The sequence below is a fragment of the Coloeus monedula genome (assembly GCF_965178545.1).
Source record: "Coloeus monedula genome assembly, chromosome: 14".
In the NCBI taxonomy this organism is placed as follows: domain Eukaryota; kingdom Metazoa; phylum Chordata; class Aves; order Passeriformes; family Corvidae; genus Coloeus; species Coloeus monedula.
Window position 1 is genome coordinate 12,704,867 of NC_138794.1, and position 15,864 is coordinate 12,720,730.

A 15,864-nucleotide genomic window follows, 5' to 3' on the forward strand; every position below is an offset into this window, starting at 1 on the left:
TGGCCTTTTTTAACCAACTTATCCTCCTTCCCTAGAAAATTACAGCCATTTCATGTCACTCCAGCGGATGTATTTTCCAATGTACTGCACTACTTGCTACTCTTCTCCAATGTTTAGGTGTGTTTTTCTGCCACTGCAGAACTGAGAGAGCAATAAACCAGGAAACCCTGACTCAAAGGAGTCTGGAAGTGATGCTAGTCTGGGGTAGGTAAAAACAAAATAAAAAGATGCTGATTTATTAAAATAGCAAATCACCCAACATGTCCTATTCAAATGTTGATGCTGGGTTATGAAATCTGGATAAATGTATAAAGCTCCATCAAAAGTTCCATCAAAACAACTACCAAAGGTGCCTCTAAATTCTCCCTGTTTAACTGAAAACCTCTTTTCTGCTCCTCCCCACCTTCCAGGGCACTAAATCATTTCCACCTGAAACAGAATCCTGCTTGAAATCCTTGGTCTTCAGTCACCTTGTTCAAACCCTGATCCCTCAGGACATCTATCTTGTGTTCACTTCTACTCTCCCAAAGTTTGAGTATCTTCCCTAAAACAAACATGTCCTTAGAAGGATTTTGCCAAAGGAGGATGGCAACTTTTTATAATTGGCCTCAACAGAAAATAGATCTTTTGTTCCTTTATTTTTCTGCTCTACCCATCATATTTCTGCTTTGCCATTGCTTTGCTAGTGAGGCTTTGTTTTGATTATACCAAACGCATTTGGAACTGAAAGTTTATTCCCTCCCAGCCAAGATATTTTTCTCTTTGCACTGAGGGTGCATGCTGGTAATTAATTCAGGCTTTCCAGTTTGTGTCACACTAAGCAAGGAGGAAACATGGAGAGCTGGGGTAACCATGGAACAGCAAACCTCAGAGCAGAACCCCAAAACCTACTGCAGAAAGAAGACCTTATTTATAATATCTGGTGTTGCCCAAGATGACAATTTCACATGAGTCACCTTCAGATCTTGTGGGGCTCCCGAGAGCTGAGAGGTTGGCAAAGGAAAGTTTGCAGTGCTCGAGTTTTAGACAAGCAGTAACAGATTCCACAGAACCAGCACTGTTCCTGTTGGGATTCTGGGAGGGACCAGCTGTCCTCAGGCTCTCTGGACATTTAATCCATACTGCCAGGCACACAGGGAGCCTATTTATGGAAGTCAAGTCCCTCTTGTTACAACCCGTGGCATAGACAGGTTGCAAACACTTCCTGAACAGACCCTTCCGGGATGTTGTCTGACTACAAAACAATCCTAAGGAGTTTTTTTTGTTCTAATTGTTCAGTTCACCCATATTAGTTATCTTTTTAACCAAAAAGAAAAAAACAAACCCAGAAACAAGCAGATTAACAAGCCCAAGTAAGTCTGTGTTGGACTATGGAAACCATGGAGTAACTCCTGTGTTTGTGAGGAGAATCTAGGCATTTCTGCAAGGTCTACACAGCAACAGAGCTGCCTTTTGCTTAACTTCACCAGAAAACCTAATCCTGCTCCACTGCACCTGAATCCTCCCAGGGGACCACAGACACAATCATGTATCCCACAGGACCATGTCAGGTTGCTATCTTTTAAAGGGATAGATAAGGGTTCTGGCTGCTCCTTTGGCCTTAAAAATAGCAGACTATTTTTATTGCAGGATAAAGACTCTTTAAATGATAATATGATTATTGCCCTGGAAAACACTTTCCTTAGTACACTGTATTCTTTCAGAACCTTTCACAAGAGGTTAAACTCTGCTCTCCCCTTTGCACGGAGCTGCTTTCATGCTCTTCTCACACCTGGCTTCCCTGACTTAAAATAAAGAATCAACCGTGCTGTTAAGAATGGGGAAAATACCAGCACAGTCAGGATTTGTATTACTCAGTGTCCAGACAAAGTTTAAACCAATAATTTTCCCTTATGAATACATGCTGAATTAATCCTGACTCTTTCATGGCCCATCCTGGCTTCTTTCCTGCATGGAAAACTTCATTCTCACAAAATTGCAAATCTGAGATTAAATTGTGCATATACCTCAGTTAAAACTGACATGAAAATAAGTTTTAAAGATTTAACAGCTGTACTCATTTGTGAGTGACATTATGTTTGTACATATAACCTTAAAACATAATATTGAGACATGATGAACTTGAAACTTACCAGTCTCAAAAACTTGCCTGAAATGAGTTTCAGGGACCTGTCTGATTCCATCACAATGAAGCTATTTTATAAATTTTATTTTCATTCTCTTTTTTCCCCCCGTTTTATTTTGGGCGAAAAATCCACAAGAAAAAAAACCCCAAAAAACAACAAACCTTGTTGCCTACTCAGTGGGAAGTTATAGGAAGTTTCTGGTCAATATTCCAATAATACCAAGTACAGTAAGCACAAGCTACCAATGACAACAGAAATTTTGTAGGGTAAAACTGCCCTGCATCCACACTGTAATGTTTCCAGTCGATTTCACCCTGAACTTCACTTCTTTCTTTCACAAGATCATCACCTCCAGGTTGATCTAATGTATCTCTGTCACTTTGAAACGTGCAACATGTAATGAAATTACAACTTTCTGGCTGTGAAGTGGCAGATCTGGCTCTGCAAACAGCCAGGGGATTGCCCAGCTGAGTGAGGAGATGGTGTTTGGTTCGTGCCTTACTTTGGGAAGTTTCGGTCTCAGGGACTTTTTGAGTTGGGGAAAAGGGAGGTTGTGCACCTGTATCACGGATTCATGTGCTGCAGCAGGAAATCTGCACGGGTGAGTGCCCTGATCTCCACACACAACCTGAAAATCCATATTGAGGGATCCTCAACCAGAGAAATCAGCAAGAACAAGAAGTACTGGTATCACCTGGGAGCTTACACGGTTGTTGGATTTGTTTCTAGTCATTCCCCAATATCAGGAGTGAGCTTGGCCTCTCCATCAGAAATGCTTATGATGAAGAAAGCACCAAGCCGCATTCCAAAGTAACACAAGTCTTGACAGTGGTTAATTTATCACATTACAAAGCAGCTACTTTAGAATTCGGGAAAATTTTACAGATACTGAGGAGGCCTGAGTTAACTTAAATAACAAATTTAATGCAAGTTACCTTAAATACCAAAGAAATACTTGAAAGAAGTTAGCTGTCACCTTTGTGCCATGTGCTATATGACAGAGCATCCATCACTTCTCACTAGCAGTGCTGAAGAAACAACTTAGCAAAATTGTGGGAGAGTAGAAACGTTTTAATGGAAGTGAACGGAATGCTTTCTATTTCCCATTCCTCCTTTCCCTACATCCCTTTTAGCCCCCATAGCCCTGCAGCTCCTGAGACAGCTCTGGTGCCCTACTGACCCTCCAGCGAGACGTGTCCTCAGGCTGGTGTATTTCCACATGGGAACAAGGGGTGGAATAAAAACACGTAACTCCTGGCAGGGGAAAGGACAGTTACAGCAGGGAACCACATGGCCCAGGGTTAGAGCTCTGTGCCACGACCATCCATGGGTAATTCCATAAGCCAGGCCCCTGGCTGTTGGCTCACTGGCACAGCCACGGTGGGATCAGCAGCACAGCATTCTCTGGGATGGTGCTCAGGAATGGCTCCAAGCAATCCATGGGAGAGGGCTGCTCCCTATAGGCAGCACGGAGGGGGTCACCCCATTTCCAAGGAACCCAGCCCAGCCAGGAGGGTGCATCCTGTGTCACGCTGCTGGCTCTCAGCCAAGGTACACATCCCAGCCCATTCTCTGGACAGAGGCACTGTAGCAGCCAGGAGACTGTTCCATGCTGCTGTGGAGCCACAGCTCCAGCTCCAGCACAACCACGAGCCTGGAAGTTGTGTGTTCATGTGATCAGGTCCCACATTTGCCTTTTATTTTCTGGCAAATTATTTTAATTAAGAAATCTGGTCACAAATTTTTAAAGCAACGGTATTTTCTGTCATGGGTTTCATTTGCTCACTGCACTCTTTGATGGGCTCTGTCCTTCAGCACAGAAGCATCGATCAGCTTTTCCTAGAGAAAATAAGGCTTATCCAATTGCCACACAACTCTGTGTGTGTGTCAGTCCTCCCTGGGAAATGCAGAACCCATGGACCAGCATCAACCCAATGTCACAGAGGAACAGAAATTTCAAATGTACTCAGTTCCTGCAAGGTTTCTGAAAATTCAGACCTGTGTAGGTAAGACGGACCCTTCAAGCATCGCAAGCAAAGGATGGCCACAGCGCAGCCCTTACCCCTTATCCAGTCTGGCTACACAGAGGCACATTCCACCTTGCCTCCTTGCCTAGCCCATCTCTGGAATATTTAAAAACTGGCACCTTAAAGTAGGAAAAAAATTCCTTGCTTCATCCTTTTGGTATCATGTATGCTATAAAAGAGAAATTAGTTTTTTTAATTCTCTTTGAACACAGAGGATAAGCAAAGCCCACCCACCTGAATTTAAACAATCATCTATTGCCAAGCTCAGTGCAGGAGCCAGGGGGGAGTGTCCATGCAGCCACAGGGAAGGAGGAGAGCTGAGCAACACATGGAAAACCCTCATTCTGACATGTAGAAAACTGCACAGATTCTCAGTGCTTTGCCTCCATCCTGTGGATGCTGACTGGGGGCTTTGAACCCTCTCTTACAGCCTTTTCACTCCGGTTTGTCCGTTCTATCGCTGCCGTGGCTCCTCCCTCCTTTACCAAGGGGTTTAACACACACTTCACAAGCGGTGTGGCATCCTCTGCCTCCTCCTGCGGCCAGGGGGCTTGGACAGAGACCTGCCCCCGCTGTGAAGGTTGGGTCTGGTGTAGAAAATCCTCCTCTGCCCCACTCCCAGTGCTCTGCTTTAAGTGGGGCCCACTGCAGGATGGGGTCAGCCCGAGGTAAAACCCAGGAACACAAAGAACATCCCGCGGGTGTCACCCACCACCAGACTCATCTCGAGCTCTGGCCCTCGCACCACGTACCAACAATGCCCCGAGGGAGCCACAGAACAGCAGGGATTTATCGGCACAGTTACTTCAGTGCAAAACCAAAACCAAACTAGCAAACAAACAAACAAGCCTTTACCCCTGTAATTCTGACAAATATGAGCCATCTGCAGGCACCGAGCCTCCCGAATTCTCAGCAAATAGCACAGGAGCAGCTCCACATACTCCTCCAACCTCAGGGCCCCCAGCTACCAGGGACCAAAAAATCCATCGAGTGGAGAAAGAGCAGAGCAATCCTCTTGAAATGACGTTTTCGTTTTGAAAGCACATACCACCAATGACAAATGTTTATTTTTCTAATTTTAAACTATTTTATGGTTTGGATCCCTATATTGTTAATTGACTTAAAACATTTTTATATTAACTATTAATCTTTGAGATGGAACATTATCAAACCTTTTCAGGTATATAATAAACCAATCTACTATCAAAAGAGAATTATCTTCAAATAAGTCCAACAGGGTAATTACACCTAACAATTAAGTCTGACACCTCTTCACCTGAACCTGGATCTCTGCAGCCCATTTTTCCAACTGAGCTCTCAAAGACCTTTCTCTGAAAAGTACCAGCGAGCTTCCTAGTCCCTAAGCAACACAAAAGTAAAGGACTCTAAACACAGTAATTACAGTTGTTTAGGAATATTATTTTCGCCAAAATGAAGTCCTCAAAAGTTTCTTCCAAATCTGTAATTTTAAGAACATAAAAGCATCAAGATTACACTAACTTTCTTCTAAAATCTTTGTAAGTTCTGGCCTGATAAGCAAAATAAACAAGCTTTTCCAATTGTATTTAAATTGATTTAACTACAACTGCTTGGTCTTGACATGAGCTCAAGGTGTCAGACAAACTGAGGTAGGTAATTCAATCAAATATACTGCAGTTAAATCCCACATTCACAATGCCTGCAAGTACCTTCAACATTCTTGTAGATATTCCTGCTATTTATTAAATACTTCCTTTACTTTTTGTGTACTGTTTTTCCCCTCTGAAAACAAACCTTAAAACTTTAGTTCACACTCTGCTTTGCTTTGGCAAGCACCAACACAGAACTGTTGCCCATAGAGCTAATAAGGAGTTTTCTCCTGCTCCCTGTTTTTCTTTCTGAACTCCTGACCATTGTCCATCATTTCCCAGCTGATCCCACAGACTCAGGGCTGGGGCACATCCCACCAGCCCACACTGCCAGGACGAGGAACTCAGCCCTCACCTGTAGGGTTTCCCTCCCAGGTGATGGATTGGAATTGGGTGACCAGGCATCACCCACCTGCCCAGAGCACTGTTCCATATAAAAGGAAGCCTCCTGCACTTAAATGAGCACACCCAGGATAGTAAAATGAGAGAAGCTTCCAGGAAAGGGAGGAAAGAGAAGCATCTCAGGTGATGTTACATCCTCTGGAAGGGGTACTGGAGAACGAAGCAAGGACAACGGACAGGTCCGAGCTGCCATCTGGAGCCAGCCCCCTCCTTCCTGGAATAGTGCACACTCCAAACACAGCCACCTACCCGAGAAGGGCAAGTCTGGAGGGAACTACAACGGGTGAAGCAAAATCCCGGCACAGGGTAAGGAACACACACACTTGTGTTGGGCTCTGCTCCAGCACTGCAGTCCCTCTGTGCTGAGCAGAGGACACAGAGTACCCCTAAAGCTCTGCCTAGACTAAGGAAACCTGTGCCGGGCTGGGTCTAAACCAGCAGCTTTCCCAAGGCAATACTATCTGTTGGAAAAGGGAAGGGGGAACGCTGTCAGCCAGCCAGACTGCGAGGCTCCCAGAGGGCACGTGCAGCCAAGGAACCCCTGCGTGGGGTTCCCCACTAACCAAGCTGGTGCTGTGGGGCCAGGGAAGCCCTTGTGGTACAGCCTCAGCCTTAGATTGAATTACCTCCCTTCCTCTAATTAGCACCTCCTAAAGTACAGGGTGAATCAAAGCAATCATGGGTTAGAATGGCCTAGGATAAACTGAGTTATGATTTAGACTGAATTGGTGCAGCACAGGCCAAACTGCTCAGAACAACTGCTCTGATTTGATCAGAGTTCCTGTTACTTTTTAAACTTAAATTAACTATTCTCAAACACAGCCTAAATAAGGACAGGATCCCTCTCTTCCCTCTGAGGCTTTGAGGATGCTAACACGCCCTGCAGCATCACCTTCCTGCTGCTAACAACACTCTTCTTTATACATATAAGGTAATTAATTTACAGGTAAATTCTAATCCAAATGCTTTAGAGTCCTAGATTCTTTTTTCCTACTTACACTTGGAATATTGGCAATGACTAGTAAGATGTATTTTTTTTATTGTGCTCCTTTAAGTAAGTATCCACAGCTTATTTTCCAGATGCTGCGGAGTTAGCAGCTCCTTTTAGTTAAACTTATTTTCATGACAGTATTATACTTAAAATTATACTGCTACACTAAATACTGTGAACACAGAACTAGAGGTGTTTCATGCATCCTAACTAGACTCCTCACCCACCAAAAAGGAATTCTGAATTCAGACTGGTTAGGACTGCTAGGGATAACTTCTATTTCCATCACCTCTTTTCTATGGAACTCCAGCAGAAGCATCACTTGGTGGGCAGTGGATCCTTGCTGGATCTAATGCAGCAGACAAGTACTTCCTAAATTTTTGCTTTAGGGTCATTTTTAGAAGGATGCACAGAAATCTGGCTGATGGGGCTGGACCCTCAGAAAACTTCCCCTGTGGGGAGCTGTATTTTGAATGTCCCAATACCGCAGAGATCAATGTGCTGCTGAGTTAATCCTGTCCACCAGCAGCTGCACACTTCCTTCCTCTGGGCTTGGCCACAGATTCCAGGATTACCATAAACACTGACCCATCAGATGGGGAAACTGAGGCAACAAAGGCTGTATCTCCTCAGATGTTCCACATGGAACAGTGCTGGCAGAGGTGTAAGTGCACTGAAGGCTGATGCTCAACTCCCTTGTTTTCTTATAGCAGATTGTGTCCTGACAAGGGTTTTCCTTGGATCACAGGATATGATGAGAGAACTTACAATTTAAGAAGTTAAGAGGACCTTAATCAAAGTAATTACTGAAACTGATCTGATTGGGAAGTAATCTATTTAGAAAAAGTTAGGACTGCCAACTGGGAAGCTCCAACCCAACCCCTGAGCTGATTGCTTTAGATGTAGGTGATTTCCCACTTAATTTTTCAAGTGCTGTTGAAAATGTCTTCATCTGTGAATGTCAAATATTTATTTTTCTAAAACACTAAATAATGGCCATCTAGGCATCTCAACATGTAAACAACATGTTAGATAGGCTTTCAAGCACCTGGGTGTATGTGAGTTTCGCTCAAGCAATCGGAAGTGCTGCACCTCACTGCAGCTACCGTGGCACTCCAGGGAATTCCCCTGGGACAGAGCTCTCGGTAGGGCTGGCACTGTCACATCCCGCCTGGGAGAGCTCCTCTTAACCAGCTGCTGAGAGCTTGTTCTTCCCTCCCAGGATCCCAGCAATGACAGTTCCATTTGAACTGTCTGCCCCCTGAAAATCACAACCCATCATGAATTTGATTAATCAACTCTGCACTTGTGGTGCATATTTGCATTTTCTGCAGGTTTCGTTGGGATGTACAAACATCAAATCACAGATTGTAGAATGGTTTGGGTTGGGAGGGACCTTAACGCTGATCCTGTTCCAGCCCCTGTCAGGGCAGGGACACCTTCCACTATCCCAGCCTGCTCCAAGCCCTGTCCAGCCTGGCCTGGGACACTTCCAGGGATCCAGGGGCAGTCACGGCTTCTCTGGGAACTTGTGCCAGGGCCTCCCCACCCTTACAGGGAGGAATTCCTTCCCAATATCCCATCTATCCCTGCCCTCTGGCACTGGGAAGCCACTCCCCCTTGTCCTGTCACCCTTGTAAAGGGTCTCTTTCCATCTTTCTTGTTGGCTCCTTCAGGTCCTGGAAGGGCACAGTTATATCACCCTGAAGCTTCTCTTCTCCAGGCCGAACAATCCCAATTCTCCCAGGCTTCTCCCACAACAGAGCTTCTCCATCACTCTGATCCTTGGTGGTCTCCTCTGGACTCACTTTAACAGGTCCATGTCCCTCCTGTGCTGGGGTACTGCAGGAACTTTTCATATTTAACAGACAAAAAACAATCTCCTATTTAAAATGTACAAGAGATGGTGCCAGTGATTTAGGTGTCAGCAAATGAAGGGATTTCATTCAGACTTGGTCCTTTACTTTCTGGGCTAAGAGGAGTAAGAATCATCACACCCAATCTACTCTCAGTGATGAATGAGAAAGGCACTTGTGGAGAGGAATACTCCTGAGGAAGTATGGAATAAGGATGGAGCCACAGAGGGAGCGAGTGTGGGAAGGGGCAGCCTTTAAATCTGGGATAATCTTAGCAGTCCTACACTGACATTACCAAAGTCCAAAACCTATCATACATCGGAACTGGCTTCCCTGAGGAGACCAGGCTGGAAACACATGGATGGGGCAGAACTTGTGCAGGGCTTGGACAGGGAACAGCTGCATACCCATAACCCAGAAAAGGCAGTTTTAGGGTTCTACAATTACATATTCAGCTGTGATCCTGAAATGATCATGATGATGCTCTGGAACCCCAAGTTACTGTCCCAAAAGGGCAAGAAGCCTAAAGCTCCTCTCAGAGCACACATATGTCTACAAACACATAGGAATTTCCATTTTCTGTCAGATTCCAGTCTTACTTCATGCATCCTGCTTTTACAGCTTCCAGAATGGTTGAGGTAGGAAGGGAACTCTGGAGTTTCTCTTGTCCAACCCCCTTGCTCAAGCATTTCTTGCAAGTTCTTGCCAAAACAGTTCAGCCTGACTTTCAGAATGGTTTTTACAAAAATGTGCAAGTGCTCCAAGTTATTCTTCCACTTACACCTGTGGAAAAGATTCTTCCACAGGAATGAAATATGTGCATAGAAATCTGTCAAAAGAGCATATGTGATTCCTAAAGTCTCCTGCAAACACGATTTCTGTTGGTGTCAATCTCGCAGCACTACAAGAGATCAAAGAAAAGCCAATGCAGTATGGAAAAACTTGGGAAGGTGAAGACTCAGTTTCCTTTTGAATTCAGACAACTTTTTCTGTTTTTTTAACTGCTTGATGCTACTGAGCCTCTGACAGTGTCACATCCTTGTGCTGGGGAATCACCACCCTGGAAGGGAGTTACCAACACTTGCGGTGCAAGGCTGGGGATGGAAAGTCACCTTTCAATTATGAAATGCACGTACAGCTCCAGCATACGTGGAATGTTTACATCCTTAGAAAAATGATCCAACTGTCCTATTCAATCTCCAGGGCAGACTGACAGGGGAATTTTTCTTTAATAAAGAACTTTGATGAAACAGGAATGTCAGCTTTAGTGCATGCTGCAGTGACTGGAACAGGATCAAGTCTTAACTAAGTTCCACACGATGTTTTCAGGGGAAAAGAGGAGAATGTTTCATGGAATTTAAGTTGGGATTTGGCTTGCATCCTAGAACATATATCTTGTTATGAAAACTGCTGAAACACTTTTAAGTGGGCAAGTCATAAGTGTCCTTGGAGCTATCCTGTCAACTGGAAGTCACACAGGCAGAACCTCCTAAAGTAGAAAAGCCTGAAATTGGGAGGGGGGGTGAGGGAGGGGCAAGTAATCTTGGAATCCTATCTGTTATCCGGAACGGCTCGCTTGTGCCTACAGCATGAAGTAGTTACAACTTGTTTTCTGCTATTGTCACAGATCCAGGACGTTACTCTGGCTAAATCATAATCTCTTCCTGCCTCAGTTCATCCATGTGCAAACCTGGCTCGCTAACTCTTACCTTAATGTGTCATGGGGCTTAATTAATAACACTTAGGTCTTTTAAGTCCTCTACAAACATTAACTACTTCTTGTAACAACTCTCCAAGGTATTATTATCCCCATTTTACTCATGGAGAAACGGCAAAAGAGGTTGTCACTTGCCCAAGGCAACAGAGTAATAGTTATACTTGGAGATCCTCTTCACGGACTACTCTAACAGTGGAAACATATCAAGAAAGGCAAAGACAATAATGACAAACTCGAAATTACTTTTGAAAGTGCACCATAAGCACCTGGAAGACGATGGAAAATCCTTCCCAGAAACAACAGGCTTGGGACCAGAAAAAGCATCACAACTGTCACCACAGAAGACGAAGTACCCTGGACAGACCTAGGCTAGAGCTCACCCAAACAGCCACAAAGAAACAGCCAGACCTGTCCTCTCGAGCGCTCTTAAGTACCATAAAATTGAGCAACAGGCTTGTACAGTGCTCTCCAGTAACACCGAGCGAGCAGATAATCAATGTGGTATGCAGTATGCTAATTCCTTCCGCCGCGTTCCCAGCAGGGACCGGGAATGCCAATAACGGCCCTAGACGGCGGGGGTCCTGCACGGTGCCGGCGGGTCGAGCGCGGCCACCGCCCCCGCCGGTGACAGCGACAAAGTTGGTGTCCCCCGCGCCCCGCTGCGCTGACATCCCTCGAGCCGCCGCCGGGAGCCCTGCCCGGGCACCGCGGACCCCGACACCCGCCGGGGCGGCCGACCCCGCCGTCCCCGTCCCGCTTCCCCCCGGGGCCGGTGACAGCCGCGTCCAGCGCTGCCGCCCCGGCGGCGACAACAACACCAGCAACAGGCGCGTCCTGCGCGGGACCCGCGCGGGCACGGCCCGCGATGCGCCCGCAGCGCTGCGGCTCCGGCCCGGCCCCGGGGCGCGGGACGGGCCGGGCGGGCGGGACCCGCCGCAGGCCTCGGCCTGGAGGGGCGGGCGGGGGGTGTCAGGCGGGGTGACACCGCTCCGCCGCTCCCCGCGGCAGGGCCGGCCCGGCAGGGCTGCGGCCGGGGCTCGCCCGGGGCTCCGCGGCGGCCGCGGGGGGCGAGCGGGGGGGAGGCGGTGTGTCCGCGGGCAGCGGGCCCGCCGCGGGCAGGCCCCGAGGGGACATCCCGCCGGTCACTCGGAGCGGCCACCCCGCGCTCCCACCTGATCCCGGGCTGGGACCCGCGCGGGTCCGCCGCGTCACTCACCTGCGGGAGCGGGGGCCGGGGAGCGGCGCCGCGGGGCCGCGCTGCGGGCGGGCGGGCGGGCGGACGGGCGGAGGGTGCTGGCGGTGGCGGCGGGTCCGCGCTCCGGGCGCTCGGCGCTCAGCGCTCAGTCGCCATTTCCCGCCTACCGACCCGCTGCACCGCACCGAGGGACCCGGATGGCAGCGGGGCCGCCGCGCAGGCGCGCCCGGCCGGGGGAGGGGGCCGGGCCGGGGCAGGCCGGGAAGGAGGGAACGGGGCCTGGCGCGGGAGCGGCGCCCGGAGTCGGCGGGATCGGGACTGGGACCAGGACCGGGACCGGCAGCGGTGCCCAGGGCCCCGCGGCCGAGCTGCGTCAGCGGAGGAGGCACGGCCGCTCCGGTATCCTGGCGCCGGGCCGGGCTGGGCCGGGCTGAGCCGCCGCGCCTGGAGGTGAGGGGAGAAGGGGAGCTCTGAGGGGACCGCGCGGGCGGGGGCGCGGGCGGGGCGGGGGGGGAGAGGGGGTGAGGGGGGAGCGGGAGCGAGTCCCGGCCCTTCCCGGCGGGTCCCGGCTCTTCCGGCGCTTCCCGGGAGCAGCGGCGCGGCGGCAGCGCCGGTCAGGACTCGCCGCAGACGGAGGACGGACCGGCAGCCGAGTCCCGGGCCGGTCGCGGCTCCGGTCGCCCCCTCTCCGCGCTCCCGTGGGCACCGCCGGACGCTCCCGTGGCCTCTCCTCGGCTGTACCGGCCCGGCCCTGCTGGCTCGCTCTCCGTCCCATTCCCAAAGCGTAGGGCAGTGCTGGCTTGTGGTTTCGGTTGCTGTTTTAAGTCGCCTGTGGACTCTGGTGTGAAGTTTTATTTCCGCTTTTTTTTTTTTTTTTTTCCTAGGCAGCCTCTTTGTGTGTGAAATGCTGAGGATGCTGCATGCTTTACTATTTGAAGGGCTTAATGAAGCAGCTTGGCCATCTCTTGCAGTATAGGAGGATGTAGGGAGGCTTACATTTCTCTTTTCAATGCTACTGAACTTGGCTATCTTAATTTTTCTCTTGATGATCACTTTTACCCACCACTCTTTTAAACAGAAATCTTCAGTTCGCAGGTTCACCTGTGTTATGACAGGATAACATCTCAAGGTATTGCCCAGAATGGAAGGGTTTTACAGGAGTACCTGGCATCCTCTAATTTAGCAGTAAAGAAGCCTACACGAGTGTTGTGTTTCCTGGTACCTGTTGACTCCCTGCTTAGCTTTTGAACATGGATCAGATTATAGAAGTCCCAGCTCTCTAGTCACTTAAAATATTTATTGGCTTGTTAAAGAGAAGCACATCTGCTGCTGTGAAGCCAAGATTTGTTTTAGAATTCTGTCACGGGACTCTACTAGTCTGTCTTTAGCAGAAGACACTATAAAGCTAATTTTACCATAGAAAAGAGGTCATAGGAAGGCAGTGGAAACAGTGCAGTCCTCATTCAGAACAGGTAACCATATTCCTTTAGAGCATTCAGGTATTTCTTGTGAATGATCAGCTGTGAAAAAGGTTAGTTTCGGCATGTGAAAGCCTCATTAAGATGGTTTGGCAGTCCCTTAGGAGGAACTTGTATGGCAGGATAACTGTGTGATGTCTCACACTGTGAGCCCAAAAGGACATTGATACTTAGAAAGTGGGAGTTTTGGGAAATGGTGGGTGGAAATACTCTCTCAAGCCATGTAATTAAAATGAAACGAGCTGCCACAGGAGATGATCCAGCAAGATTCAAAGCAAGCAGATATTTGTGTGAGCATCAGCACGGCAAAAACACTCTTGAGAAGAGATTAAACGTGTGACTCAGGGTTCAAACTGATCTTTACAGCAATGAGAACTGGCCTTTTCTGTGTTACAGGATATCAAAATTTGTGTTTCACAGTGCCTTGTGCTCTCCTCAAGTTCCTGGTGCTGAATTAGGGAGAGGGGGCTGGACTGGCAGGAAAGGGAATACGGAAAATCATCTTGCTGATGGTGTTGCTGTGCAGGGAGAAGTTCCAAAGTCCCCTGCTGTACCCTGCTCCCCACGGAGCACGTCCCTCTACCCGAGCACAGCTTCAGCTCCGTGTGTGAAGTGTAAAAACCCAGTGCCGGCACATGGCGCCTTCGGAGCTCGGAATGTGTGTTTGGGCCAAAGAAAAGGCTCAGTTGGCAGCAGTGGGCTTCCCCCTGCCAGAGGATTTGGGCTCCAGTCACACTGAGACATTCGAGGAGCATGTTTGCTTCACAGAGAAACTGAAGGGGAAATGTGTAGTTGTCAGACCACTGCCCATTCCCACAGTGGGATCCTGACTGCTCCTTGAAGGCCATTCCTCATGCTTTAGGATTTCCTCTCAACTCTTTTTCCTTGAGCCTTGCAGAGCCCTTAGCTCTGTATTTATACATCATGTAAACCGAAGTGCTCCAGAGTGAGTTCCCTGCTTGTGCAGAGCTGATGTGGGCCGGGTTCACAGTGTCTTGGGCAGCTGTTTGCAGGATCTGCAGCTCAGGGCTGGGTGGGCTTTATTCCAGTTTCAGATTAATTTCAGCATCTGGCACTTCTCAGTAATTGCAGGAGTCTTCTTTGGGTTTATATCTTACTATTGCCCATTTTCAGTGTTTGCTGTTTCTTTTGCCTTTCTGAAGGGAATCAATTCTGTTGGATAGGTGACCAGAGTTAAAAGAGAAGCAGCTCCCAGGCTGTGCTGCTCCTCCATCCCCGGCGTCTGGGAGCCAATCTGGCTGTCCAGGAGCACTCCAGACTTGCTGTTCTCACTGCAGACACTCCAGCTGACAGCAACAGGGATTCATCTGCTCCCAATCCCCACAGAAACACATGGGAATGAACCTTGTGTTTGATCTGGCACAGTGCAGCACTGGAGAATGGCATGAGACATTCCTCCAGGGATGGAAATGCACAGCCACAAGTAGTCAAACCCAGTTTTGGGAAGTTGAACTGTAGATTATCCATACCAGTAATCCCACTGTGGCTACATCGGGTTTCATATAGATTGAGGAATTGGAGTATTATGGTTTCTATATTGGCATAAAGAAATTCAGGCATAAATACCATTACTCTTTTTCTGGCTGGCTTGAAAATTCCACTGCACTCTCACAAATAAGGAGGGATGGCCCCAGTTGGTTTTGTGGGTTTGTTTTCCTGTTTTATTTAAACTACAGAAATCTGGTCTCCTCAGTCCTGGAGCCAGCTGGAACAGCAGGACACTGCTCCTCCTTATAAAGTGCCAATCTCACATTTTCTAGTTTGTCACAGCAAGACCTTTTGATCCTATCAAATATTTTGGTCAGTATCTTCAAGGAAGGGTCCCAGGTTACTTCAACTGGAAGTTCCATACTTGGGTCACAGGGTACTGAAAGCTCCGTGTATCTCCTGGAGCAGGGATTGCAGCTGACAGATTTATGGCACGTGGAAATTCTTCTTAATAGGGACAAAGGAGAAAGTTTTCAGATAGAGAATTTCTTCAGAGATGTGTGCACACGGAAATGGGTCCTGCTGAGAGCTCGGGACCTCCAAAACCACCACATGAACCAGCATTGTTCAATCCAGCTTTCTCTGGTCTGCAAACTGTAAACAGGGGCAGTAAATAGATTTATAGAGAAGAAAACCTTTTGTACTTTCTGTATGTTCTACTGCAGAACCCTCACTCACAAGCTCTTCTGTCCTGCAGGCTTTGGATTTCCCACTGTTGCTGTGTTTGCATATATGAAAATGTAAAATGATAATATTTAATAAAATCCACAAACCATTATCTCGTGTCTGTTTCTTGTCACTTCCAAGTATCAAAAGCTCTTCATGGCTGTTAAAATGCTGAAAAATGTGGGGGTTTGTTTCATCCAGAACTGGGTTTCACCTTTTGGCAAGATCCTGCCCATCAGTTTGGTTTTCCTCATTTTGAAATTAAAATG

General features: G+C 48.0%; 1 protein-coding gene across 3 annotated transcripts in view; it reads right to left on the reverse strand.

Moving 5' to 3' along the window:
* CTDSPL2 (CTD small phosphatase like 2) overlaps positions 1-12,125 on the reverse strand; it is a 31,667-nt gene extending 19,542 nt beyond the window's left edge. For all 3 annotated transcript variants that reach the window (XM_082290710.1, XM_082290712.1, XM_082290711.1), the window contains exon 1: positions 11,964-12,125. The gene's annotated coding sequence lies outside the window, so the exon portion shown is untranslated. The remainder of the gene's footprint in view (positions 1-11,963) is intronic.
* Between the last annotated feature and the right edge of the window lie 3,739 nt (positions 12,126-15,864).